At 38.8% G+C, this 27,717-nt stretch overlaps 1 long non-coding RNA gene across 1 annotated transcript in view; it reads left to right on the top strand.

The window, feature by feature from the left end:
* The window catches only part of LOC116566122, a 72,185-nt gene extending 44,542 nt beyond the window's left edge, over window positions 1-27,643 (top strand). The window contains exons 3-5 of the long non-coding RNA XR_004275745.1: window positions 7,652-7,716; window positions 20,130-20,240; window positions 27,500-27,643. This is a non-coding gene — a long non-coding RNA (uncharacterized LOC116566122). The remainder of the gene's footprint in view (window positions 1-7,651; window positions 7,717-20,129; window positions 20,241-27,499) is intronic.
* The last annotated feature ends 74 nt before the right edge of the window (window positions 27,644-27,717 follow it).

Below are 27,717 nucleotides of genomic sequence, written 5' to 3'. Positions count from 1 at the left end.
CCTGCAGAGCCCTTGCTGAGCTGCCATGGGCTCAGCCCAGTTTCTGTGTAAACTTCCTGGTGACTTTGTTTACATAGGTGGGGTTAAAACCACCTTCCCAAGCCTCAGCAATGGCAGTCACCCCTCTCCACAGTGAGCTCAAACATCCCAGGTTGAGTTCAGACTGCCATGCTCGCTGCGAGAATTTCAAGCCAGTGGATCTTAGCTTGCTGGTCTTTGTTGGGGTGGGGTCTGCTGAGCCAGATCACTTGGCTCCCTGGCTTCAGCCCCCTTTTTCAGGGGAAAGAGCACTTCTGTCTTGTTGGTGTTCCAGGTGCCCATGGGGTATGAGGAAAAAAACAAACAAACAAACAAAAACTGCTGTGGCTAAAACAGCTGCCCAGTTTTGTGCTGGAAACCTGAGGTGCTGGTGTGGGCACTGAGGGAATCTCATGTTCTGTGGGTTGTAAAGACCATGGGAAAGGCACAGTATCTGAGCCAGAGTGCAGAGTGTCAGGAAAAATCCCTAATGGCTTCCCTTTGCTTGGAGAGGGAGTTCTCTGGCCCCTTGCACTTCCCAGGTGAGGCAACACCCCACCCTGCTTTGGCTTTCCCTTCTTGGGCTGCACCCACTGTCTAACCAGTCCTAATGAGATGAAACAGATACCTTAGATGGAAATGCAGAGATCACCCGCCTTCTGCATCATTCTCACTGGGAACTGCATATCAGAGCTGTTCCTATTCAGCCATCTTGCCAGCAATCCTCAGCTAATACAGTTTTTAAGAAGACAAAGTTCCTGTATTAGGCTGTTTTTGTATTGAAATGCCTGAGTAATTTATAAAGAAAAGTTTAATTGATTCATGGTTCTGCAGGCTTTACAGGAAGCATGATGCTGGCATCTCACCTTCTGAGGAGGCCTCAGGAAACTTATAATCATGGCAGGATGTGAAAGGGGAGCAGGTACATCACATGGTGAGAGCAGGAGCGAGAAAAAACGGAGGGTGCCATGCACTTCTAAACAGCCAGATCTTGCAGGTACCTTAGATGGAAAGGTATGGTACCAAGGAGATGATGCTAAACCATTCATGAGAAATTCAGTCCCATGATCTAATCACCTGCCCCTGGGCCACACCTCCAATACTGGGGATTACAATTCAATGTGAGATTTGGACAGGGACACATCTCCAAACAATATTAGTTCCTGTCTTCAAGGACACTATGATTAATGCTTAAACATTTTTCAATGGGCCTATGTTAGCCAGTCTCAATTCGTTGTTCTTTGCTCTAGATTAATATTTTCTAATTGCTAGGCAGTGGGGCACCATCATGACTTTACTATAGCTTTGTATCACCTGATACCACACCAGTAACTTTTGTGTATAGCATTATGTGAATCACCATGATACCAAGTACTACAACCTCTTCATTAGCAAATATATTTGTGAAGATCACAAGTTTGAAATGATAATTATATTCTTTTTGAATATGCATTAAAATATGCCATATCTGGCCAGGCACAGTGGCTTACCTTGTAATTCCAGCACTTTAGGAATCTGAGGCATGTGGATCACTTGAGCTCAGGCGTTCGAGAACAGCCTGGGCAAAATGGCGAAACCCCATCTCTACAAAAAATACATGCCAGGCATGGTGGCATGTGCCTGTAGTCCCAGCTACTTTTGAGGCTGAGGTGGGAAGATCTCTTGAGCCCAGGTGGTTGGTGGAGGTTGCGGTGAGCCAAGATTGTGTCACTGCACTCCAGCCTGTGTGACAGAGCCAGACCCTGTCTCAAAAAAGAAAAAAAAATTCCTATCTATAAAAATTGTTCTCCCTCATATCCCTATATGTGACTTACAAACCATCAGTGATGCACACCAATAATTTGGGACACCCAGCTGCACTCCGCCCAGCATTCAGCAGGATTTTCACATGCTGGAGCTTTATGTTGGAGACCGTAGCTTGCTTTGACAAGGCGTGGGTTAAGCAGCATGTCTACCCACCAGCATAGCAACGATGATGGAAAGATACCAGAAACTTGGATTCTTGCTGATCTCTGATGCTATTAGGCATCACTCTTTAATCGGCTCTCCTCTCCCAAGAGCTTGTAGGTAGATGTAATTTGGAAGAGAAGCACAGTGTCTTGAACGTTTGAAACACTTCCTTCCACAGGCAGACTCTCTCAGTCACTCTGTGCTAATGTTTTTCTTGAATGAAAAACAATGGGGGAAACAAAACTAAATTTTTTTTAAAAAAGGAGATCTTATGTCAGCAAACTCCTAGAATTTGGTGTTGTTTAGGTAGACTTACCAGATTCTGGCATGTGCTAAATAAAACAATGAGCTAGAGCCTGTGGAAGACATAGCCCAGTTGAATGCACGATGCAAAGCCTCTCCAAATTTGCTGCAGGAATGAGTTGGAGCAGCATACAGGAGGCTATAGATTGCAGCTTTAGCAATTTTACAGCTGATCAAATGAGGCCTCACTGAATTTGGCATGACTTTGAGGGCTGCGGTTTTTCTTGCACTTCCCTTCCTTTTCCCCTCCTGCAGGGTTAAGACATTCCCAGGCAATCTCTGAGCTGTATATGGCACACTTATTCTTCCACCTCAGGAACACTGGATTCTCTTCTCCCTCATCACTGATGTACTCCACAGCAACCACAGTAAGGAAGACGTTAAGAGTCCTCATCCTGTCCCTCTTAATCTAGTCTAGCAGAAAGAAGACAAGAGCCACGAAACCTAAATTACACACCTGGTTTAACCACATACTCACTATGTGAGCTTAAGTAAGATCTCTGACCTTTTTGAGTCTCTTTCCTTATCTACAAAATGTCAACAATAATACCTTAAAATGCTAGTGGTTCAAATAAAATGATATGATGAACAAAGGGAAAAAAACTATGTGAAAAATGCTTGTAAATGATAAAGTGCCTTTCCTTGCTCCATTAATGCCTTGAAGGAGATTGTCCTCTAGCATTTCTGTAGGCAAATAATTAGTGATTCCTTTATTTTCACAAATGTGGAGAAAAAAGAGTGCAGAAATATCACATCCTGTTGTTTCTGTCTTAAGACCCTTGTTTCACATTTTCACCTTGAATCAATATCATCTGGTTACTGCTTACCTTTCTGACTTGGTTTCCTTTTGCCTCAGACCTAACTAACCATACAAGCCTATGGTATTTCCTCACACATAGCAAGGTCATTTCTATTTCATCGCCTCTACAGCTTAGACTTGCTTTGACTAAAACTTTCTCCTCCTGCAGAGATGGCTCCTTCCTTAAACCTTACCTTCTCGGAGACCTTTTCCTCAATTACTTTATGTAAAGGGATCCTCTTGCTTCATAATTCTTTATAACAGTGCCCACTATATTTCTTTCATATGGCTGATCATAAACTATAATTAATCTGCATGTCAATTTGATGGCCAGTTTATTATCTGTTGTCAGTAAAATGTAAACTATTTTCTCTTTAGATATAATGGAAAAAAGCTCAAAAAAGCAGGCATTCATTTTGGCAAAAGAACCCTTGGTGATTTGGGGAGGGGCATGACACTAGTGGGTGTCTGCTGAGCAAGAAATTTAAATCTTCTTCCAGGTGCCTGTTCGAGAGGATGCAGTCCTTCATGGAACATAGCTAACATGGTATTCTTCCTCAGCACCCTCAGCATCCAGCCCAGGGCCTGGCACATAGGCCTCGGTATGTTGTGGTTTGGACAGAATGAAACCTGCCTCTCTTTTCTGTAATGGACTGCCCAGTGAGTGCATAGCTGTTCCCCTTATCCAAGAAGGCTGGCAGCTCATGTTGACCTCACTGCCAACCTCAGTAACTCAACCTTTGATTACTCTTCATTCCTGGAAATGCCTTTCATTTCCCTCTATGCTGGCTTGCACCAAATCCTTGAGTCTGTGCATAGACAGCAGCAGCTCTCCAGCTTCTGTACTGGAGGGAACATTTAGGAGAACTTGTTAAACATAGAAATAATCGATGATACAATAACACAAGCTAAAACATAGTCTAACATGCACCAGGCACTATTCCAAGAGTTTTGCATATATTAATTTATTTAATCCTTACAATAACCCCATGAGGTAGGTTACGATTACTTCTTCCATTATACAGCTGAGGAAACTGTGACATGGAGGGGATGGGTAATTTGTCAGTGACAGAGCTGGGCCACAAGCCCGGGCAGTCTGGCTCTGGGGACTCTGCAATAAACATTGCAGTTCTTCAAGATAGATCTTCTGGGCTGATCATCAGCCTTCTCTAGGCAGATGGTATATTTAGCCTTTAATTAAATGTTTAATGTCTTTTTTGTGGAAGTAATGCATGAGATAAATTCTTCTGTAAAGCAATTCATACGTTCAAATAAAGTAATATTCCCCTTTGACCATCTTTTATAAACCTAAATGGCTCCTTCCTTCTCCAGGGGCAGCCGTTATACCCAATTTTGTGTCTATCCTTCCTAAACATTTCCTGTGCATTTGTATGCACCTGTGTGTCAATCAAAAATATAAAATATTGCTGTGGTTTCTTTATCAATTGTGCATCTATAGTAACATGTACAAATAATAATAATAATTGTATATATTAGGTCCTTCCTCTGACAATGTGCATTTCGGTGGTCTGTGCCAGGTACAGGGTTGATACTCAGCTCGTACACAACAGTATGGCCATGACTGTAGCTGTAATTCTGAAACACTTCTGTAATAATTTGGGAAATAGGCCCTGCTGCTCTCCTAAGACCAGGGCCAACTTATTCATTAGGCACACTAGGCACAGTGCCTAATATATTCAGCCCCCCCATCCAAATATTTCAATTTTAGATTTTTTAAAATAATGAATATAATAATGAATATAAAATTATGAATCCGAATTAAAAAGTAAAACAAAAAAAAGAGAAAAGAAATTATGAATCTAGCCAAGATTATATCTGTCTTTATACCGACATAGCCATAAAATATAAATGTTGATATAATTTACAGAGGATGGAGTCCACAGAGGGAAAAGTACTTAGATCAGTACCTAGGGCCCTGCCTGGGTCTCCCCATGGTCCAGCAAGTACAGGGCCAATGTCTGCCAAAGCATGGGTCTCCTGAGCCCCCTCTCTATATTTAGGCTGGAGTTTCTAGGTATTAGGACTGGTCAAGGTGATTTTGTATGTATGGGTAAAATTTTTGAGTATCACTCATAACCACCTGCATTCCAAGGAGAAAAACATGCTGTCTCATGCAGGAATATTTCTGATGCAGGGAACAGAAACCTATGCAAATGTGCCTAAGCCAAACTAGGGGTGTATGTGGGAGCCTAGAGCTGAAGAGCAACCAGGACACATTGAGGCCTGGAACAGCATTAGAAGAGTTTCCAGAGACCCCAGTGGCTACCCCTCTCTTCCTTTTCAGGCCATGTGGCCTCTCTTCTGCTCCCCTTGGCTTATCTGCTTTCACCTTCTTTCTTTTTGATCCAGATTTTCACTTCTGCTTTAGAGCTCTGCCGTAAATGTGATGTACCTCCCACAAAACAGTTTCTGTGTTTCTCATTTCAAATTCGTATGGAGGCAGAATCTGTTTGACGAAGAAGGTGAGGACCTTCCACATGCACAAATCATATGTTATTATAACTTATGTTACTTTTTCTACTAGTCCCATTAGTCCTAGGGACACTGGATCATGTTCAGCTCTCTATTCCCAGTACCTAGCAGATTGCTTATAAATAACTGGTTCTTAATTAATGTTTGCTGAACAACTAAATACATAATAAAAGTTAAATATAAGGTTAAAATATGGCTGGGTAACTATGCCAACCCATTACTATGTTAAAGTATGTTATTTAAAAAACCTAACAGCTTTATTGAAATATAATTTACATATCCTAAAATTCACTTGTTCAGAGTCTACAGTGGTTTTTAACATATTAACAATGTTGTGAAACCATCATTACTTTCTGATTTTAGATCATTTTCACCATCTTAAAAAAAAAATCCACTGTGACCATTAGCATTCATTCATTCTTCATATCCTCCCCCTCCTCAGGCCCTAGCAACGCTAATCTATTTTGTCTCTATGGATTTGCCTATTTAGACATTTTATACTATTAGAATCACATAATATGTGGTCTTTTGTGTCTGGTTCCTTTCACTTGGCATAATGTTTTCAAGGTTCATTCATCTTATACCGTGAATCAATACTTTATTCCTTTTTACAACTTTTTATGTCTACTGGATGGATATACCACATTGTCTGTCTGTTCATCAGTTCATGGATATTTTGGGTGTTTCTACTTATTGGCTATTATGAATAATGAGGTTATAAACATTCATCGCTAAGTTTTTGCATGGACGTATATTTTGAATTCCCTTTGATATACACCTAAGAGTGAAATTATTGGGTCAAGTGGTAACGCTATCTTTGACTTTTTGAGGAACTGCCGAAGTGCTTTCCAAAGTAGCTGTGCCGTTTTGTAATCCCATAAGCAATGTATGAGAGTTCACATTTTCCCACATCCTCACTGACATTTGTTATCATCTGTCTTTTTCATTTTAACCATCCCAGTATGTGTGAACAGTATCTCATTGTGGTTTTTGATTTGCGTTTTCCTCATGACTGATGACGTTGAGCATCTTTTCATGTACTCATTGGCCATTTGTTAATCTTCTTTGGAGGAATAAATGTCTATTCAAATTCTTTGCCCATTTTAAAGTTGGGTTATTTGTCTTTTTATTGTTTAGTTGTAAGAGTTTTTAACAAATATATTCTGGATAAAAGGTTATATCAGATGCATGTTTTAAAAATATTTTTCCTAATATATGGGCTTCATTTTTACTTTCCTGATGGTGTCTTTTGAAGCACAGGTTTTAAATTTTGATAAAGTTTATTTAGTTTTTTCTTTGATTGCTTATGCTGTAGTTGTCATATCTAAGAAACAACTATCTAATCCAAGGTTACAAATATTTACACCTACGTTTTCTTCTAAGAGTTGTATAGTTTTAACTCTTACATGTATGTCTTTAACCCATTTTAATTCTTATATTTGGTGTGAGGTAAGAACCATTTTTTTTTGTAATCTAATTCATTTTTCTGCATGTGACTATCTAATTAATAAAATAAACTTTAAATATATGTTGAATGTATTAGCAGAAGTTGAATGATGTTTGAGAACATAATAAAACCTCAATAATTCAGATTTGACTATACTCAAAACTAATAATAATTTGAATATGGATTTTTTATGTTAGTTATAAAGAAAGACTTTGCCAAGGACATTATTAATAAACAGAATCACAGCAGAATACACATAGGAAATTCTTCGGCCAGTCTGTTAACTGTAACCATTTGTTCTCAAATCTTATTTATAATATTTTTATTTACTTATTAAAAATTGTTTTCCACTTTAGTTGGGCTTTCTGAATTGCACAGAACAGAGACGTTCATCATTAACCTTAATTTAAAAAAATGGTTTCCTAAAATGAATCAGAAAGCTATCAGAATCTACCCTAGAAAGCTTTTTGTTACTTAGTTCACATTTGAGAAAGAAGGAAGGCTTTTTGCTACAATAAGATGGAATTACAAATACTTAGGAAGGAGGGCAGCTCCTCATGGCAGAATGCCCTAATTTTCTTCAGATAACTCATCCTGAGACTATAGTACCTTAATGGCCTTCCTCTCCTTTCCATTCTCAGGAATAAAAGCACTCCTAATGGAACTGGAGCACAGAGGGTGAATAGAGCTTATAGCTTCCATATAGGTAAGTGGTGAAAAGGACAGAGGGCTGTGGAAAGGTTTCAGAAGAGAAGCTCATTCCATGAGTAGGGAGTGGCCATGTGGAACACCCTCAAAAGCTGGACCAGTTGTGGATAGACAAGGAGTAGAAGGACTGATGTCTCCCCACCTTTCTAACTTTATATGGATTTATTTTTTAATGCTATAGCAAGAAATTACTGACACAGATTTGGGGGTTTTATATGTGTTACCTAACCTTTTTATTTTATGCATCCAGAGACACAGAGGGGGCAAGCATGGTAGGAGATACTGCAACTTCTCTTTCTGATCAGTTTGGATGCCTAACTTTCATCAGTGAGGTGTGTACAGAAAGTCATTAGCAACCAAGTGGTTTGTTTTCTTCTCCTGACTGTTTTTCCTGGCCTCCATACTTGTCTCTGAGTTACGGGGCACTATGCTTGTGTTACATCGAGACCTGGGGAATTGACTACTCTTTCTGTGACTTGTGTGTCTGTTTCTCACTAAACTGCTTCATTTTTTTCTGACTTTGCCTACTTAACCTCTCTTCTATGCAGTTTCTCCAACTTATTGATTCTGCACACATACGGTTACTAATCACTTTTAACAGTCTGATATAACCTCTGTCACCCTTGATTCTACATCACAGTCCCTCTGCTTTCTTTCACCTTCCATTCCCCTGGCTCATTTCAAATTCCTGCAAGAGGGAACTGGGTCAGTCCAGCTGAGCCTTTTGCACCAGTCCTCCTCATGTGTGCCTGACCAGCTTTTAGGTTGCTCATCATTGACTCTCCAGCTTACCTGCTATGGCTGGGCATTAGGTTCATGAGGCTTACAATTGGCCACCTGAAGCCCACGAGGAAGAGTTAGTGACATGGGAGTACCTATGAATGTGGAAGCTCTATGATTGCCAGATCTAGAAATTGCCTACTATGGAATGATAAATAAATATGTTTAACTTCTTGGTATATATAAATAAATGTAGACACATTGGTTTCTTTTAAAATAAATAAAAATCAGTAATTTGATCATTCAGATTCACTACTTTAAATATTTCACAAATTCTTCAATGAATATCAATTAGTAAGGTTTTTATTATATATTTAACAGTTGAGTTATTTTAACCACCCATATTTTTTATATAATAGGAGAAATAGGACTCTGTGTCTTTGCCATATTTCTCTAATGTTCCTATACAAGGGATCACTTATTTTCCTTTTCTTCTTTCCCTTTGTAAGAAAGTTCTTTTATAGGTAAAAGAATGTCATGGGCTGAACTGTGTCTCCTTAAAATGTATATGTTGAAGCTTAACCCCCTAGGTGATTGTATCTGGAGGTAGGACCACTAGGGAGATAATCACGGTTAAATGAGAACGTAAGAGTGGGGCCCTAGTTTGGATAGGCTGGTGTCCTTATAAGAAATGGAAAAGATACCATCCTCTCGGTGCTCTCTCGCTCTCTCTTTTTCTCTCTTTCTCTCTATCTGTGTCTGTCTGTCTGTGTCTCTCTCCATGCAGATACAGAGAAGAAGCTATGTGAAGACACAGTTAAGAGGGCAGCCTTCAACAAGCCAGAAAAAGAGAACTGCTATGGTCTGAATGTTTGTGTCTCCTGTGAATTCATATGTTAAAACCTAACCACAATGCAATGGTATTAAGAGGTGGGGTCTTTAGGGGGTGATTGGGTCTTGAGAGCTAGGACTACCCTTAAGAATGGGAACAGTGCCTTATCAAGGAGGCCTGAGGGAGACTATTGGCTCCTTTTGCAATGAGAGGACACACAGAAGGCACCATCTGTGGGGAACAGGCCCTTACCAGACACTGAATCTGCTGGTGTCTTGATCTGGTACTTCCCGGCCTCCAGAACTGTGAGTAATACATTTTTGTTCTTTGTAAATTACCCAGTCTGTAGCATTTTAAAATGGTAGCCGTAGTAGACCAATATACAATGTGAAGCAAAGATGGCATCAGTTCTAATTATCTCTAACTCTGATCTCAACTTTCTTCTTAGCCTCTATAGAATGAGCTTCTTTAAGCATTTATTTACGTGTTTATTACCAGTTCCCCTTCCCTTTTTACAATGCAAACTGCTTGATGAGAGGACCTGCCTATCTTAGTCACTGCTTTACCCACCCCAGGCACACTGTAGACCAATACATATTTACTGAGTGAATGCATTAGTGATGGAATCATTTTGGTATACCTTTATTTATTTATTTATTTTTTTACAAATATTAGTACTTGATCCAGATAACCATTCATTTCTTTAAATGAAGCTTTCTAAATTTGGATCTTGGGAGACCCCATGCTTGCTCTTGATTTAATCTTTTTTTGTTTGTTTGTTTGAGACGGAATCTTGCTCTGTCACCAGGCTGGAGTGCAGTGGCGCAATCTCAGCTCACTGCAACCTCTGCCTCCTGGGTTCAAGTGATTCTTCTGCCTCAGCCTGCCGAGTAGCTGGGACCACAGGCACGTGCCACCATACCCGGCTAATTTTTTTGCATTTTTTAGTAGAGACGGGGTTTCACCATATTGGCCAGGATGGCCTCAATCTCTTGACCTCGTGATCCGCCCGCCTTGGCCTCCCGAAGTGTTGGGATTGCAGGCGTGAACCACCGCCCCCGGCCAATTTAATCTTTTACCTCATGGGCTGCTTCTCTATCTTCTTTGGTACTTCCTCTTCTTGCTGATGGAAAAAACTTGGGAATTCAGGTGTTAGTTCTGTTCCCACGTCTCTTCTTCAATAGAATTTAGATTGATTTTTTTAACCAGATTACCTGGGTCAAAATCCTGGCTCCACTGTTTTCTTTCTTTCTTTCTTTCTTTCTTTTTTTTTTTTTTTGAGACATAATCTCACCCTGTTGCCCAAGCTGAAGTGCAGTGGCATGATCTCAGCTCACTGCAACCTCTGCCTCCCAGGTTAAGGCAATTCTCTGCCTCAGCCCCTGAGTAGTTGGGATTGCAGGTGCCCACCACCATGACAGGCTAATTTTTGTATTTTAAGTAGAGATGGAGTTTCACCATCTTGGCAAGGCTGGTCTTGAACTCCTCACCTTGTGATCCAACCACCTTGGCCTCCCAAAGTGCTGGGATTACAGGCATGAGCTACCGTGCCCGGCCAGCTCCACTATTTAAATAGTTGTTGAAGGTTGGGCAAGTTAATTAGCCTCTCTGTGCCTCAGTATCCTTATCTGTGAAATGAGGCTTGTAGATTCCTACAAGCCTAGGCAACACAAGGGAACCTCGTCTCTACAAAAAATAAAAAATGGAAAATTAGCTGGGCAAGGTGGCATGCACCTGTAGTCTTAGCTACTGTGGAGGCTGAGATGGGAGGAGCACTTGAGCCCAGGAGTTTGAGGCTCCAGTGAACTATGATTGTACCACTGCACTCCAGCCTGGGCAAGAGAGTGAGACCCTCTCACACACACACACACACACACACACACACACACAAAGAAGAGCGCCTGGCACGTAAAATGCACTTAGCAAGTATTAGACATAATTATTTTATATTAATATTTATTTTTATATACAATCCCTATGTAGGTAATTTCTCCAATCCTACGGCTTTGTAATCCTAAATTGCCACTGAATTTCAGTTTCATAGCCTCATAAAATCATCATATAACCAACTATGGGAGGCAAGATTTAATATGGGCTCCTAAATTGCTGTCACCTGGTTTACATACCCTGTATAATCCCTCACTCTTGATTATGGGTGGACTCTGAATGTGGTGTGATATCATTTCTGTTATTTGGTCATTAATCATTTGCCTTGGAGATAATGAAAAGGAGCTTATTTTGGGTGGGCCTGAATTAATCAGGCAAACCTTTAAAAGAAGGTGAAGGCTTAGAGAAATATGCTCCTCCTGTTCTGGAGGAAAGCAAACAGCTATAGTGTAAACTGCCCATGGGAGCCACATGGCAAGGAACATTGAGTGGCCTCTAGGAGCTGAAAGCAATCCTTGTATTACAGCCAGCAGGAAAGCAGGGACCTCAGTCAGACAGCTGCAAGGAAATGAATTCTGCCAGCAACCAGTGAGTTTGGAAGAGGATCCCAAGCCGCAGATGAAAATCACAGCTCTGGCTCACCTCTTTCTGTTAGCCTGGTGAGCCCCTCAGCAAATGACCCAGCTATTCCGTCCCTGGAAGTCTCACTTACAAAATCACTGAGATAAATCAGTGTTGTTTTAAACTGATGTTTGTGGTAATTTGTTACACAGCAATAGAAAACACATGTGCCAACTGCCAAGTTTATTTCTCTACATCAATGTCTAAAATAGGAATCTCCCACTTTACACATCCTTAACAAATTATTAATTGCTCTTCACTATCCTGCAAATTTCTTTCTTCTTCATGGTAACTCACTTGGAGCTAAAAACTGGAATGATTCTTGATGCCTTTTTCTCCCCCCAGGCCCCACATACAATTCATCAGCAAATCCTACAGGATCTGTCATCAAAATGTATCCCGCATCTGACCACTGCTGCAGCCTGGTTAAAACCACCTCCATCTCTTGCTTGGACTCCTACAATAGCCTTCTAACTGTTTGCTACATTCCATACAATTGACTCTCCTATCTGCAGTCACTGCAAATGTTTTAATGTAAATCAGGCCATGCCGCTCTGTGTGGAATCCACCAAAGTTCTCGCACTCGCAATAAAATCCAGACTCCTTACCATACTGGCCCATTCTTACATTTCTATAAAGAAATACCTGAGACTGGGTAATTAATTTAAAAAAAAGGTTTAGTTGGCTCACAGTTCTGCAGGCTTTACAGGAAGCATGATGCCAGCATCAGCTCAGCTTCTGGGAAGGCCTCAGGAAACTTAACAATCATGGTGGAAGGTGAAAGGGAAGGAGGATGTCTTACATGACCGGAGTAGGAGCAAGAGAGAGGGAGGTGCCACACACTTTTAACCAGATCTCACGAGGACTTACTACTGTGACACAGTACCAAGGGGAAAATCCCCTCCCATGATCCAGTCACCTCCCACCAAGCTCCACCTTCAACACTGGGGATTACAGTTTGACACAAGATGGGCAGGAACACAGATCCAAACGATATCACTTACCACAGCATCAAGGCCTCACATGATGTGGTCCTTGTGTCTTAGTTCATTTTGTGCTACTATAAAAAATATCACAGACTATGTAATTTTTAAGCAATAGAAATTTATTTCTCATTGTTCTGGAAAGCTGGAAAGTCTAAGATCAAGGCAGCAGCAGGTTTGGTTTCTGGTGAGGACCTTGTCTCCACTTTCAAGATGGTGCCTTGAATGCTGCATCCTCCGGAGGGAAGGAACACTGTTCCTCACATTTCACAAGAGTAGAAAAGTAGAGAGAGAGAGGGAGAGAGAGCATGAGAGAGTTGAACTTACCTTTTATATGAACCAACTACTTAGAAAACAGCATTAATCTATTCATGAGGACAGTCAGAGTCCAAATGGCTCAATAACTTCTTAATGATCCCATCTCTTTATGCTGGGGAATGAATGGCAATTAAAATTTCAGCATGGCTTTTGGAGGGGACAAAATTCAAATCATAGCACCTGGCTGCTACTCTCTGACCTCATTTCCCACCACTGTCCTTTTCTCTCATTATTTTTCAGCTGCATAGGCTTTTCAGCTTTTCCATTTTGATGCCAAGTAAGGTTTCATTTCAGGACCTTTGGGCTTGTTTTTTCCTTTGTCTGGAAACTTCTGCCTGTATCTTCCATGATTCCTTCCCTCACGTCATAAGGTTTCTTTTCCAAATGTAACCTCCTCTAGCAGCCTTCCCTGATTGCCCTTTGTAAAACAACCAACCTGTTCCTCCCCCACCACTGCCTATTGGTCTCCATTGTACTTGGTACTCCTGGCATTGTTTTCTGTGTTGTGTTCTCTCTCTATTTATTTGTTCACTTGTTTGTTGCCTGTCTCCACTGTTAGAGTGTAAGTTCCATCAAGGCAGGGACTCTGACTTGATCCTTACTCAATCCTCATGCCTTAGAACAGTTTCTGGCACATATAAGCAGGCACTTAAATATCTTTTATTGAATGAAGAGCTTAGATAAATATTTGACATGTTTACATTAAAAGCAGAATTGTAAATTCTATCTTTTCAAAAATGTCCTGATCGTGACACTTGTTAAAAGCAGGAATCGAGAAATCATACATTATTGAATTGAGAAGTGTTTGTGCTATTAAAATTACATGGTGTTTTAGAGATGGTTAATGCTATTGAAAGATTATTAATGGTATTGCTGATGTAATTTTTGCTGATGTACAGTTCTGTGAGTTGAACTCCAAGACACAATGTTGTTCTGGTGATGTCTTCTGTTTTTGTTTTGTTTTGGGTTTTGTTGGCAAGGAAGAGGCAATTTCAGTAATCCAGATGCTGAAATGTAAATTCTAGCCCTGATAAGATAGACATGAAAATGAGGCTCTGATGAGACTAGGTACTTGGTCAAATACTAACAGCCTTACTAATCAATAGCAAAGAGAGCTAGACAATATCCAAAATATATGTGTCATGGAAAATGGACTTGTTTAGAGCTTATCTCATGGTTTAGGTATCTAGATATATCACAAGTTCAAAATTTCAGCACAAAAAAATAAATGCCATTACAACAAAGTCTGGTATATTGCAAAGCTTTCCCGGTATAAAAAGAACTTAAGTGATGCAAGATATATCATTTTTTAAGGACAAACTTCCAGGTTTACAATGATCAGTTCATAGGTAGAGACATATTCATCTCCTTTCCTTTTTCCCACAGTGAAGATTATCTTTAGAAACACTGACTCATGCTGGGTGCAGTGGTTCATGCCTGTAATCCTGGCACTTTGGGAGGCTGACGCACGTGGAATGCTTGACCCCAGGAGTTTGTGACCAGCCTGGACAACATGGCAAACCTTGTCTCTACCAAAAATATAAAAAATTAGCAGGGTGTGGTAGTGTGGACCTGTAGTTCCAGCTATTCACTAGGCAGGCTGAAGCGGCAAGATCACTTGAGCCTGGGAAGTCAAGGCTTCAGTGAGCTGTGACTTTTCCACTTCACTTCAGCCTGGGCACTGAGAGTGAGACCCTGTCTCATAAAATAAAAATAAAAAATAAAAACACTTACTCTACCAGGCCAATAATGAGTTAATTTCTCTGAACTATAGAATATGGCATATTAATTATGAAGAAAGGCAGTGCAATGTGGTATGCTGTTTTTCATCTGATCTCTTAGGTTTCCACTCTTTCAAAACCATCATATCAGTTCACATAATGCACTTATTTCATTTTCCTTAACAGGTCACCTCCTTGCCAACTGGAGACTTTTTAAATAATGTAAATATCACTTAATTTGTGAAAGAAATATTTATTCTAATTTAGAGTGGTTTAATCAAGCAAATCAAGTTCAACTCCCTCAAAAGAAAAGAAATACAATGTAATAATTTCTTTGAGCTTTTAGATATGAAAATATTTACTGTTTACTTAAAAGAACCTTTTTTTGAACTCCAGACAAGTATGGGAGTATGCTGTGAATTTAAAGATCTGATCTGATAAAATAACATATAAATATTTTAGCAGGAGTTTTGATCCTAATGCCCAGGAGATGACCGTAAATCTGCCTGTAATACAAAGCTCTCTCTGGTTTGATAACTTCAGAGAGCCAACTATTTGGGTATTAAAAACTCCTGCCCAGATTACTGTTAATGCTAATCCTGATGGAATTACTTAATAATTATGACTTTTCTTCCTTTTAGAATGTCATTGCTGTATGGCTGTTATATTGCATGTCTCCATTCGGACTGAATTTCTGGCTGCTTCTGTTGTACACATGGATAGATACCATGTTTGTTTGTTTGTTTCCTCCTGAAGGTGGGTTTAGCTCTAGCTGACTAGACATTATAAAAGCATTATTTATTTTTAGTGAATGTCAGTGTTACAACTATACCTTTAAAAAATCTGAGATTTTATTTTGATATAGAAATGGTATTCTTTTAAAGATTGTTTTAAAATTTTCATATTGACTAGAAACAGACTCAGTTCAAATCGTCAAAGCTTTAGTTAGCAAAGTGGTTAAAGAACTAGAGGTGTCTAAGAACTTTCTAAATCGTACTCCCACCACACGTTAGCAGTTGTTCTTGAAGAGCTGGAAGCGATAGAGTAGTCCAGGAACCAACAGGCTGTGATGAAATGTCCACAAATGGACCAAAAGGAAAATATGAGCCACTCTCTCCTATCACCTCCCCACTCCTACATACTCCGTAGATGGACAAGTAGCTAGCCTTCATTGTATCCTGCTATTTGTAATAAAATATGCTTTGTACCTCTTCTTTGGGTCACAGGTTACCCTGCAGGTTAATAATCATATTAAATATGTTCAGATATGAAGAGGTACAACATAGTGATCTACAGTGTTCAAAGGGATTTAATGAATTCAGATGCCTGAGAACTTCTGTATTTCACTCTTATTTTATCAGGAATCTTCATACTCCCATGAGGGGGTCAAATCTATATCTCCATTTGACTCATAAAGGCTCTGACACAAGAGAGCTGAAGATTCTTAAAATGACACAAAAAAAGTTCAGGTGGGAAAATGGCTACAGATTTCAGGTTTATTGACTCCCTTAATATTGCTAAGTCCATAATGGTGCAATCCATTGAACTTATTTAAAATAAAATTTATTTATCCAAGTAGAACAGAACAGTCAAATGTTATTTTTCCTATTTTTTACAAGGGACCTGGAAAGCCTCCTTGTGGAATTTACTTCTTAATTATATAAAATGTTCATTTTTGAATTAAAATTTACATAGTCGGGCAATTTAGCAAGCAGTTTTACTTGTTAAACTGCCACTGTATATACTTTGGTTATTTGAGCCATCACTCTCATCTATTGACCAGTTCTACTTGCCTTAGTACATAGAGCACTAGTGGCTCCTCCAATAATTTCTTTTCAATCATTTTGAGCTCAAAACCTTTTGTTGATGCTCTCTTGCAAAATGCCAACTCTGAACTAACAAACTTGACTGTCAGGGCTTTCCACTAACTTTTTTTCACTACTCTTCACACTCATTCATTTGTTAATTTGTTGAACTAATATTCATTGACTCCCTGTGTATACCAGGTGCTGTGTTAGTCCACTGTTATTCAAAACCATGTAAACTGTCATCTTTGGTCTCTTGAGAAACTCACTTTAGTAAATAGAGACATATATGTAAAGAAATGTTTACAAGTGGTAGAGCTTTTCACAATTCCCTTTCCCACTTCCTGCTCAGCCTCTTCCTGAAAGTTGTAGTCTTCGAACGGTAAATAGGTAGTTAAAGGGAATCAGACTGCTCTATTTTTCCTTGCACAGAAAATAATCACTTGGAGCAAGGATAATTCCTCACTTTTGCGATTGGAGTAGGCTTTAGAGGTTACCCCAGGGACTGACAGTGAAAACAGAAACATAGTTCTCTTATGGACTTCTAGGCAGGTCTACCATGAGGTTTTTTCCATTTAACTCCATCTGTCTCATAGTTAGTAGAAATTCTTTTCAAATTCCGGCAATAGCTTGACTGATAGTACCCATTTCACCATAGTTGGATTTTGTGTTTTTTTCTTCTGAATCATTGTAGGTATTTTAGAAGAAAGTTTTGAAAATCTTTTTCAGGGATCCATGCCAGCAGTATTAAAAGACTACTATTTGGTTTGGTCAGTGCAATTTAAAAAAATTCCTTCAGACCAGACATTGATTCTCCATTTTGCCATAGTTCCACTTGCCTTTCATCTTGTACATGACTTACTCATCTATCTGCCTGCCCATTGAAACTATCAATGTTTACCATCCCTGTTTTACAGGCATAACAACAATGGTGAAAACTGTCATCTGGACTGGTATTATGATGCTTTTAGGTATTTTAAAAGCATCATTAGAATCATTAGGAACAAACAATAAATTCAGATAGAGAAATTTTAATGATCCTAGCATTTTTCATTCATTTCTGAATATAGGGAGGGAACTTCCCCAGTACCTGTAAAGTCTGTCTTTAGTCCATGAATTTCTGAAAAAAAGGAATGTGAGGCCTTACAGAATTGATGTTTGAAAGGACTAGAAAATGCGAGCTGTAAAGAGTGACATGTAATGGGAACCCTGCCAAGTAATAAAACATTGGCCTTTCAAGCCAGGCACTGTGTCCAAATCAACGAGCTGAATCCTTCATGGTTCAGATCATCCTCATTTTCTCTGTAACTCTCCATCTTGCTCATCAACTCATGTTTTCCAAACATTTAGAAACTGGAATGTAATCCCCTAAAGTGAGGGATTTCCTCTGGGCAGCCACCCTGATCTTGGAAAGAAACAAGATTTCAGATTCCACACCCTCTTCTTGGAAAGTCCATTTCGGATTCCTTTCTGATGGCCTCGGGGAATGCAAATGACATTAGGGAAGACCTAAAGCTTCCTGTCATTCAGCAGAATCCAAAACAGTGAACCCATCTGTTCTCTTTTGTGTACATTCATATTAGATTGAAATATTTTGGGAGGTTTAGAAGAATCTATGATCTATATTGATCACATAATCCATTTTTATTCACTTTTTATCCGTTTTATTTTTGAAACATTAAAACAGAGAAGGGAGAGTCTTAGATGTTGTTAGAAAACACACAATGATTTGGATTTATAGATGGTAGGCAGGAGCTGAGAGTGGGCACATTTAACAAGCATCCTAGGTGATTCTGATCCGATGGTCAAAGGACCACACATGGACAAACACTAAGAATTTAATTTAATTACACCTGAAATACAATAGCAAGAAATGTTACCTGTAATGAAACTTGAGAGATATAATGGATTACATCAAATCATTACAAAAATGTAAATATATAGTTGACAAATTGGCCAGAGTATCTCAAGCTCATATATTTCTATGAAACATGTCGTTCCATGCTTAGTAAAACTTCTTCCTAGTTGTATGTATTTTAAACATATATAAATATTTCCCTTATCAAGGTCACAAAGGCTGGAGTTTTGAATATACGAGATGTTAATGTAGCATGGGTTATAGTCCATAAGCATTTCTTTGGAGATACTGCTCAGTTCGTGTATTGATTTTATTTGAGATCTTAAGGACTAAGTTCAAAAGGAAAACTGACTCAAAATAAAATGTATGTGGAAATATTTAGGAAGGGACAAATGTCGCATAAATGAGAAAATTCCTGAAATAATTCACAACTTTCACTCTTTTATAAAGTATCCCTATAAGCCTCATACTTTATTTTCTTAAGTCTAGAATTCACTTAAGATGAATGTTAGTAAAGAGTTTTATAATCTCTGATAAGACTGTTTTAGACTTTGAAAAGACTCCAAATTTGGTTCCATCAATGACTTAAGTAACATGGCTTTGTTTGCACAGCCAACACCATAATTTGCACATGTAGCTCGATAAATACATTTCTGTACTCTAAGTAGCAATATCTCAGGCACAAGGGCTTCAGGGAGGCTCTGTTTGCCTTGCATGTTTGCTCACAAATTTTCTTTTTTACCCTTGTGGAAGGGGATGGAAACAGGCACAAACAACATTTATTTTCAAAGTAAAGTTTTTATATATTATAATTAAATAAATGAAGATTGGCAGGTTAATTCTAATATGTTTTTTCCCTATATTTTATTTTCACATAGTGGCACATAATGTGATAAGCTTAAAAGCAAAAATGAAACTTACATTATTTTTTTCCTGTTTTCCTCCTCTAGCATAGTGGCATCTAGAATTGGGCATTTATCAGATTTCTGTGACTTGCTTTCTAATTAATTGACTGTCTTACACAACCCTCAAAAATTATAGCTCATCTTTATCTTCTAAGGTTTAACATCGTTTTTAGTTATTGTGCTTCTCCCCTCTCTCCATTTTTCCTTTCCTTCTTCCATTCCTGTCTTCCTTCAATGAATATGAATAAGTACTTATTACGTGCCAGGTACCATTCTGCGTACTGGGAAGACAAGAGTGAGAAGATGTAATTCTTGCTGTCATGGGAGATTACAGCCTAGTTAAGGATATGAAAACTTACACCATTACATTACAGCATGTGATGGGCACTATAACAGGGACAGCCTAAGAGGGGAAGTACAAGTTGAGTGGAGGCACTTGGGAAGATGCCCAACCCAGTCTTGTGGGGGAGAGGAGGTCAAATAAGGCTTCCTAAAGAATTTCCCTTAGGCTGTTACTAATGTATGACAATGTCTATCTTTTAACTCCAGATAACTCTTTATAGAAATACTCAGTTTTCTGATGTTCTGTTGACTTTCTTAAAGGATTTTTCACATATTTCCAACTGTCATGCTATTGTCTAAAGTTTAACTAACTACCTAAAACAGCTATTACGTTATGCTATAGAGATTTGGGGATTTATCTATTAACAGCAGTTACTATTACCCATCCCTAACTAATATGCCTCTTGATCCTGATTCAGGCCAGCTGTGGGATCTCAACATCACATCTCTGAGGCTGAACCCAGTGGAAAGCTCTGATGAAGACTGAGAAGATGCTCTTCTCTTCTCTCATTATGTGGCCCTTGATCAAGGTAACAATTTGCATGCCCTATATACAAATAGGCTGTCCCCTTTATAGAACCCATCACACACTGTAATGTAATGGTGTATGTACTATCCATTGCCTCACCTTCAATTCTGAATTTCCTCTTCTGTTCCCTTTTATGTCTTATCTTCTTTTTGAAAAACTTAAAAGTGCAATTTAAAGAGAAAAACACATTTTCATGAAATATTGCTATAAGAGGTGGATACAATAATTGATAAAGGAAATTATAGTTTTCTAGATACAGTAAATGCCTAGAGATATAATAAATGCCAAACTATAATTTCCTTTATCAATTTTTTACTGTATCACTTTTTGCTAGTAACTCTATGCTAATAAGCCTAAGGGCATACATGATAAAATCTATTTGAGGCCAGATTTATAAAACAACTATGAAACTTCTAATTTTCATCAAGGCTGTAGTGCTTTGTCAGGCTTTGTAGTGAGCACCAAATCTGTAGCTGTAGTTTTTTATGGGATATGCATTTGTACTAAGTTCATCTCTGGCTTTAAAAGGCCATTTTAAGGCTATATTCTTGTTTTTGTTTCTCATCCATTATTTTCTAAATGGAAATATCTTTATTGTTTTATTCAATTACGAAGTTAATTTGTGCTCCAAGAAACAACATTCAAATGATACCTAAAAGCAAAGAAGAACCTGAAATATCCCAGTAATCTCACACTGACCTCTATTCCCTGAGAACGTTAGTGTTCTCATCAACAATTAAAAGTCTTTCTGATTTTCATGTCATGTCTATTTTAAAACATGTCTTTCTTACCTGCCATAAAGTCTTTTGCAATGTAATGGTATACTACTGAATAATGGGTGAAATGTTTTTTAACATTGCTTTACAAAGTGCTTTTCACAGTTTGGGTCATTTAATCTTATCAGCAAAGATCAATAGTATCTTCTAAAACATGGTCATTTTATTGTTGCCAAGAATCTTGCTGATTTTTTCTGATTGAATTTCATTTTCTTGCCAGTGCTTTTTTTTTTTTTTTTTTTTTTTGGTTGGTAGTGCTTAGCTTCCAGTTAGGAGAAAAACTAAAAGTCATCAGCCATTAATTTGGGGGCCGAAAGTAACAGTTGCTTTCAAATTATATTCTATGGCTAGGCACGGTGACTTACGCCTGTAATCCCAGCACTTTGGAAGGCCGAGGCAGGTGGATCACTTGAGGTCAGGACTTTGAGACCAGCCTAGCCAACATGGTGAAACACCATCTCTACAAAAAATACAAAAAATAGCTGGGCATGGTGGTGGGTGCCTGTAATACTAGCTACTCGGGAGGCTGAGGCATAAGAATTGCTTGATCCTAGTAGGCGGAGGTTGCAGTGAGCTGAGATCGTACCACTGTACTCCAGCCTGGGAGACAGAGCAAGACTCTGTCTCAAAAAGAAAAAGTTATAGTCTATACCACAATTCATTTTAATTCTCTGAAGTTTATTTTACTATGTTGTTCATGAGAAGCAAACCAAGTAGACAAAATCCTGTGCTCTCATGTCTTTATTCTCATTGTATGAATTTCCAGTGCTTTCTGGAGACTCATTGTTGAAGTTCTGATTTTCCAGCAAAACTGAAAAGGATTGCGTCCATATATGCAAACATATTTCTTTCATAATAAACCAGAGATATAATAAATGTTACCACCTATATAGCTGCTTCTACAGAAACTGAGAATGATAGTTCAAAACAGCCCTGCTTTCCTTTTGTTTGAACACTGATTTCAAATAAAAAATAAAAGTTGGTTATAGTAAGCAGAAGCTCTTGCTATCCAGATCCAGTGACAGGTGACAACTGAGAAGTATACTGTTACTTGGAAAACAGATGACAGTAAGTTACCTTTCTTGTATTTGCTAATGTGATTTTGTAAAACACGGACATCCAGCTTCCAGGACTTATTTTTGGAGACCTTGAAACACAGTCAAGGAACTTCAGATATGAGTTTAGAATAAGTACACAACTATACTTGATCCACCAGTTTTCTAGGTATGCCGAGAGCAGAAAGAACATGAGCTGCTATTGTACTGGATGATGTTGTAGCAAAGCAAAACATACTAAAACACACAGAATATTTTGTTTTTTGAAGGGCATACTTTTATATATATGAAAACCCCTATAAAATATGTTGAATTAGCTGGCTAACACCTAACTAGTAAACCACAACTACTTCCTCGACCATATTTTTGATTATGCCTTAGAAACTACATATCAGCACTTTATAGAAGTAAGGGTTCTGATCATTGAAATATTCTGACTTTGGCTTCAGGAAGCTGGACATAAGTATAGAATCAGTGTTTATTCCTCACAGTACCCATCAATGTGGTTTGCATTAGAATAAATGTTCAGGCTGGGTGCAGTGGCTCACGCCTATAATCACAGCACTTTGGGAGGTCAAGGCGGGCAGATCATGAGGTTAAGAGATTGAGACCATCCTGGCCAATGTAGTGAAACCCTGTCTCTACTAAAAATACAAAAATTAGCTGGGCGTGGTGGTCCATGCCTGTAGTCCCAGCTACTTGGGAGGCTGAGGCAGGAGAATTGCTTGAACCACGGAGGCAGAGGTTGCAGTGAGCTGAGATGGTTTGTGTCACTGCACTCCAGCCTGATGACAGAGGGAGACTCTGTCTCAAAACTAAATAAATAAATGAATAAATAAATATTCAGTGCAGTTCATCAAACATTTATTGAGTGCCCATTGTATGGCAGGTACTAAGCAAAAAAGACTGGAACAGAATGGAAAAATGACTGGAACAGAATACTCTGCTCTCAAAGGGTATATACTATAATAGAGAACAAAAATTTTGGAGATATACATTTCTTTCATAAATGTATTTTGTGAAACTTAATTGTGTGTGCTTTGCAAAAAACAGGGATCATATAGTTTACTTCTTTTACATATTTTCATACTGGCCAACATAAAACGGAAACTGAATATTTTTGTTGACATACTGAAGTATGGAACACTTGCCGCCCATTCAGGTAAACAGTTTGAGGTCTCCAGAGCAAAGAAACGGAATTCCTATGTCTGTTTTTAAACGTGATTTTTTTATTCCTTCATAATCTGTTGTCCTTTGCTGTATTATTTGGACAAATCCTTCAACACATGGAGAAAGAATGACAATTTTTTAAAAAGGTTATTATTATATAAGATTTTCTGTGTGATAAAACCACACCCAATGGACCTCACCCAGACGAGCTTATATATGTTATTAAATTCAGGAATGTTAAATGTGTTAGATTTTGTCCCTGTTGGGCAGTCTATGACGCAAACAGTGACTCTGAAAGAAGCCATAATATATGGCTTAACCTCTTAACAGTTTGTGATGTCATTTTTTCTGTGGTAAGAAAAACAAATGCTGTCACATTTTATATTTGAGACTCCTGCAAGCCAACATCAAGAGATTAAGTATGCGCATGACGAACACGCTATCGTGAATGCAGTCAGACAAATGCCAGGGGATCACTGTGAGCGCGAACCCTCCTCCGGAGCTCCATGTTATAGGATGGAAAGATAAGCCTGCTGATAAGTTACAGCCCTCCCGAGACACTGTGTTTTCCCCTTATAAGGAAGCAGAGGCAATCCAAAATATTTTGATCTGGATGTTAATTCATACAACTATGTTTATCTAGTATCAGCTAACCTTTATGCTTATAATTTAAGAATCTAGAAATACAGTAGCTAAAGAAAAATCTGTAGGTTCATCTAAAAGAATTACAACAGACATTACATTGGGGCAAGTAGTAAGTAAATCTGCTGGTTTCCAGCGTTTACTTTCTTGAAATATGGCTTTGAGTCATTTCTGCGAGAGATAAACATACTACTTTATGCTTCCTATCATTTTTAAATTATGTACATAATTTAACAGTTTGTAATAGTTGAGGCCACATGTCTCCGTGGACTGGTTTTTTACTGAAATGGCTTTACTCAAGGAGGAGACTGTTAACTGTATAATTCAGGTATGTATATTTTCTTTGAACAAAGTGTGTGACATTCAACTTGTCAAAAATGAACACTTTGCTTGACTGAACAGCTTTGCTCTGTGTTTTCCTTGTCTATTGAGGCAAAGAAAGGCTGACAAGAGGGCATATCCAGTGAAAGACCAAGAGAGGAATGAAGCAGGATTTGAGCCAGCTATCAGAAAATTCCATTCTTGTTGAACATTTTATAATGTACACAATATGCTCATTAGAACAAAATTTAGATAAATCTGAACTCTGGGTAACAGAATAAGAGTCTCCTCCCTCTCCTTCTATGTATTTATGAAAAAATATATTGTGGTAGACTTTCTATGTACATTATTATTATTATTATTTTTATTGGAGACATTTTGAGGTTATGATGGGTAATATAATCGACTCTGAACCAAACTTCATTTCTTAAAAGAAGGAAGAGTTGCTGCTACGAACTTGAATGCTTTATTATCTATTCAAGAACGATACATAGGCCTATGGATCTTTTAAATTGGGAGTTTGCCTAGGAGTTTACATGATTAGTCGATCTCTCACTCTGTTAGTGGGTTCTTTCCATTCATTTAGTCAGTCATTTTTTGAAATACCTGCCATGTTGGAAGATGACCATAGGTACTAGGATAAAGGTCAATATCTTATCATGTTTATTTTCTAGGTGCTTGCTATTTATGTCTTGTCTAATGGTTAAGTTTCCAGCCCATTGAAAGATGTGAAGTGCTAATTCATCCATTTATTAATTCAACAAATTTCATCAAACATTTGCTAGGTATTTGGATTGAGTAGACATTGGCACCACAATGATGAACTGCTCTTGTAGAATTTACAACCTAATGGAAGAAGAAAGGACATATTTTGGTTACTTCGGTTAATAAAAGATTAATCACAAATTAAAATCAATTCTTTGGAGGAAAAGAATACAGCTGTATCCATGCATATAAACAAGAAATCTAACCCATATATGGGAGAGGCTCAGTAATGAGTTAATTATTGAAGGGGATCTAGAGGGAAAGGGACACTACTTTTAAAAACGTGTTCCTGGAAGGAGCATCCAGTGTCAGATGAACAGCCAAGAAAGTAGAGTGTTTTCAGGAAGGAACAATCAACCATGTCATGAAGTTTTGTGAGGACAAGGAAGAGGACTGACCAATGTCCACTGGATGTGACAGCATGGAGGTCACTGGTGACTAGAGCAGTTTTGATTTTCATAGAGCGATGGTGGCCGAATTCTCACTGGAATGGATTGAAGATTAAATAGACATGAAGGAAAGCAATAGGGAATATAAACAAAAGCTTTAAGAAATGTGGTTATGATGGGAAGATGATATGGGGTCATTCAAGGAGAGTCCATCTTCTTATTTATACATGGGAGGGGCTTGAGTGTGTTTGAATATTAAAAGGTAGGATACAGTTGACAGGGAGTTGTTCAATCACAGTACAGAGAAGGGAAAACTCGTAAGTTTCTATACCAGTTGAAAGCAAGAGAGGATCAGACCCTGAACATTGCAGAGGGACTAGCCTTAGAGAGAAAACAGAAGGGAAATATGGTATGGATAGATTTGGTGCAAAAGTGTAGAAGTAGGAATTGCTCCCATTCAACTAATTTAATTTTCTCTGAAAAGTTGGAGCTCTGAATGTCTGTTGACAAGGAGCAGCGTAAACAAGTTGGAGGTTTGGAGAAAGTGGGGAATGTTTGAAATAGTCATTGTGGAGAGTAGGATAGCATGAGAGTGAATAGACAGGAAAAATGTAGGACTGAGGGGCAGTGTTGTGAGTCCATCTGAAGCTGGTGAAGGTGATGTTCTGATGATACTTACCTGTCCTATTCTGTGGCTTTCTCCTGCAGTGCTTGCCTCTGGAGGGTGGGCACTGAGAAAGCAGGTAACTGAGTTCATTTTGAGTTGAGTGAAGACCAAAGGGCAGGAGAGTGTAGGGTTATGAGAAGAGTGTTATTGAAATGATGAGCTCTGGAAAGAAAAGTATGCAGGATGAAAAGAGGCTAGGAAGAAGAGTGAGCTGAAGAAAGGATTGGGACCTGGTGAGCAGTCAGAAATACCACTGAGATTAAGTGGAGGGGTGAGAGCCAACCTCAGCATGATGCATTCTTGTGTTCCAATGGAATTATCCTTTCAGAGGATGGGCTTGTGATGGCCAAAACACTCTCCTGCTGCAAATCTCAAATGAAAGGGCTTGTAGTATGGTGCAGAGGCTCTGGTGAGATTGGAACTGGGTGAGGTAGAGAGCCATCTGTGGTGGCGGGCATCTTCCAGCACTCCATTTGGATTCCAGGGCCTGAGCAATGTGGCATTTCTTAGTCCTTGTGTGACAATGAGGTTATTAAGCTGTTAAGTAAAGACATCTGTTTTAAAGCATCCTCCCTACAATTTATGCAGTATCAAGGAAACTTGATCTTAGTGGATAAAGGGAATATTTTTGTCCTTGTCATTCATTCTTTAAACTATCAATAACGTATATTGATCAAAAGTCATCTAAAAACCTTTGGATTTTTAAGCAGACAATGATCAAACCAACAAACTCAGGCTCTGCTAACATTCAAGTCTGATGTTGGATGCAAAGATCTGAGTTGAACCCTTGGCATGGAGATGCTCTAAGGAGATAACATCTTCTCATATTTTATGAGAACAGTCAATGCCTGCCTTCTGCTGTCCAGCTTTCTCAGCACCCACTTTGTTCTCCACTCACCAGAATGCGTCTCCAGGAATGAAGGCTTCATCATTGCATGGCCAGTTTATGGCAGCATCTTCCTAGCTGGTCTCCCTCCTTTTAGACCCTCTACCTTTTTTTTTGTTTAAAAAAAAAGCCTACACTCAACTAATTGCCTTATTAATTCACTTTAAATTCCTATTTTCTTCAGTCACCTCACTATTCAAGGAATAGAAGCTCATGCTTTTCTAATCAAGTTGTAGTAGGAATGAATTCACCTGCCTTTTATGTGTGAGACATTGGACACATCACTTAATTTTCCTGGGCCTTAGTTTGTTCATCAATTTAAAAATCAGAGTGTGGCTATTGGACTAGATGGCCAAATTCTGTATGGTTTGAAGTACGTGGCAGGGCTACAGCTCCCTTCCAATCCTGAAATTCTGTTTCTGTGCTCCCCTCCAGAGCCTAGTTCCAATCATGGTCATATAGCTATTGAGCTTCAGCACTCTGATGTGTCATTCGGATAATCTGCATCTATCTTGGGGGTTGAAAATGTAATTCAGTTAATGTTGCTTCGAACTACTGCCTGGCACATCATTTTCCTTCTTTCTTCCAGCCTCGTGCTGTAGCTACCCCCAACCCCAGAAGGTTAGGACCACCTGCCTGCCAACCACAGCCTTGCCTAATTTCTGCTCAACCTTGTGGCTCAATCATCCTATCAAGAGAAGCCATTTACAATCCTCCATAGAAATATTTTCCTGTCTCCAGCCCCTGTGATCTTTGTTCTTGTGTGTGTGTGTGTGTGTGTGTGTGTGTGTGTGTGTGTGTGTGTGT

This window comes from Sapajus apella, unplaced genomic scaffold (genome assembly GCF_009761245.1).
Source record: "Sapajus apella isolate SASKATOON/1434 unplaced genomic scaffold, GSC_monkey_1.0 scaffold42, whole genome shotgun sequence".
Lineage (NCBI taxonomy): Eukaryota > Metazoa > Chordata > Mammalia > Primates > Cebidae > Sapajus > Sapajus apella.
This window is presented reverse-complemented; position numbering and strand designations above follow the sequence as displayed.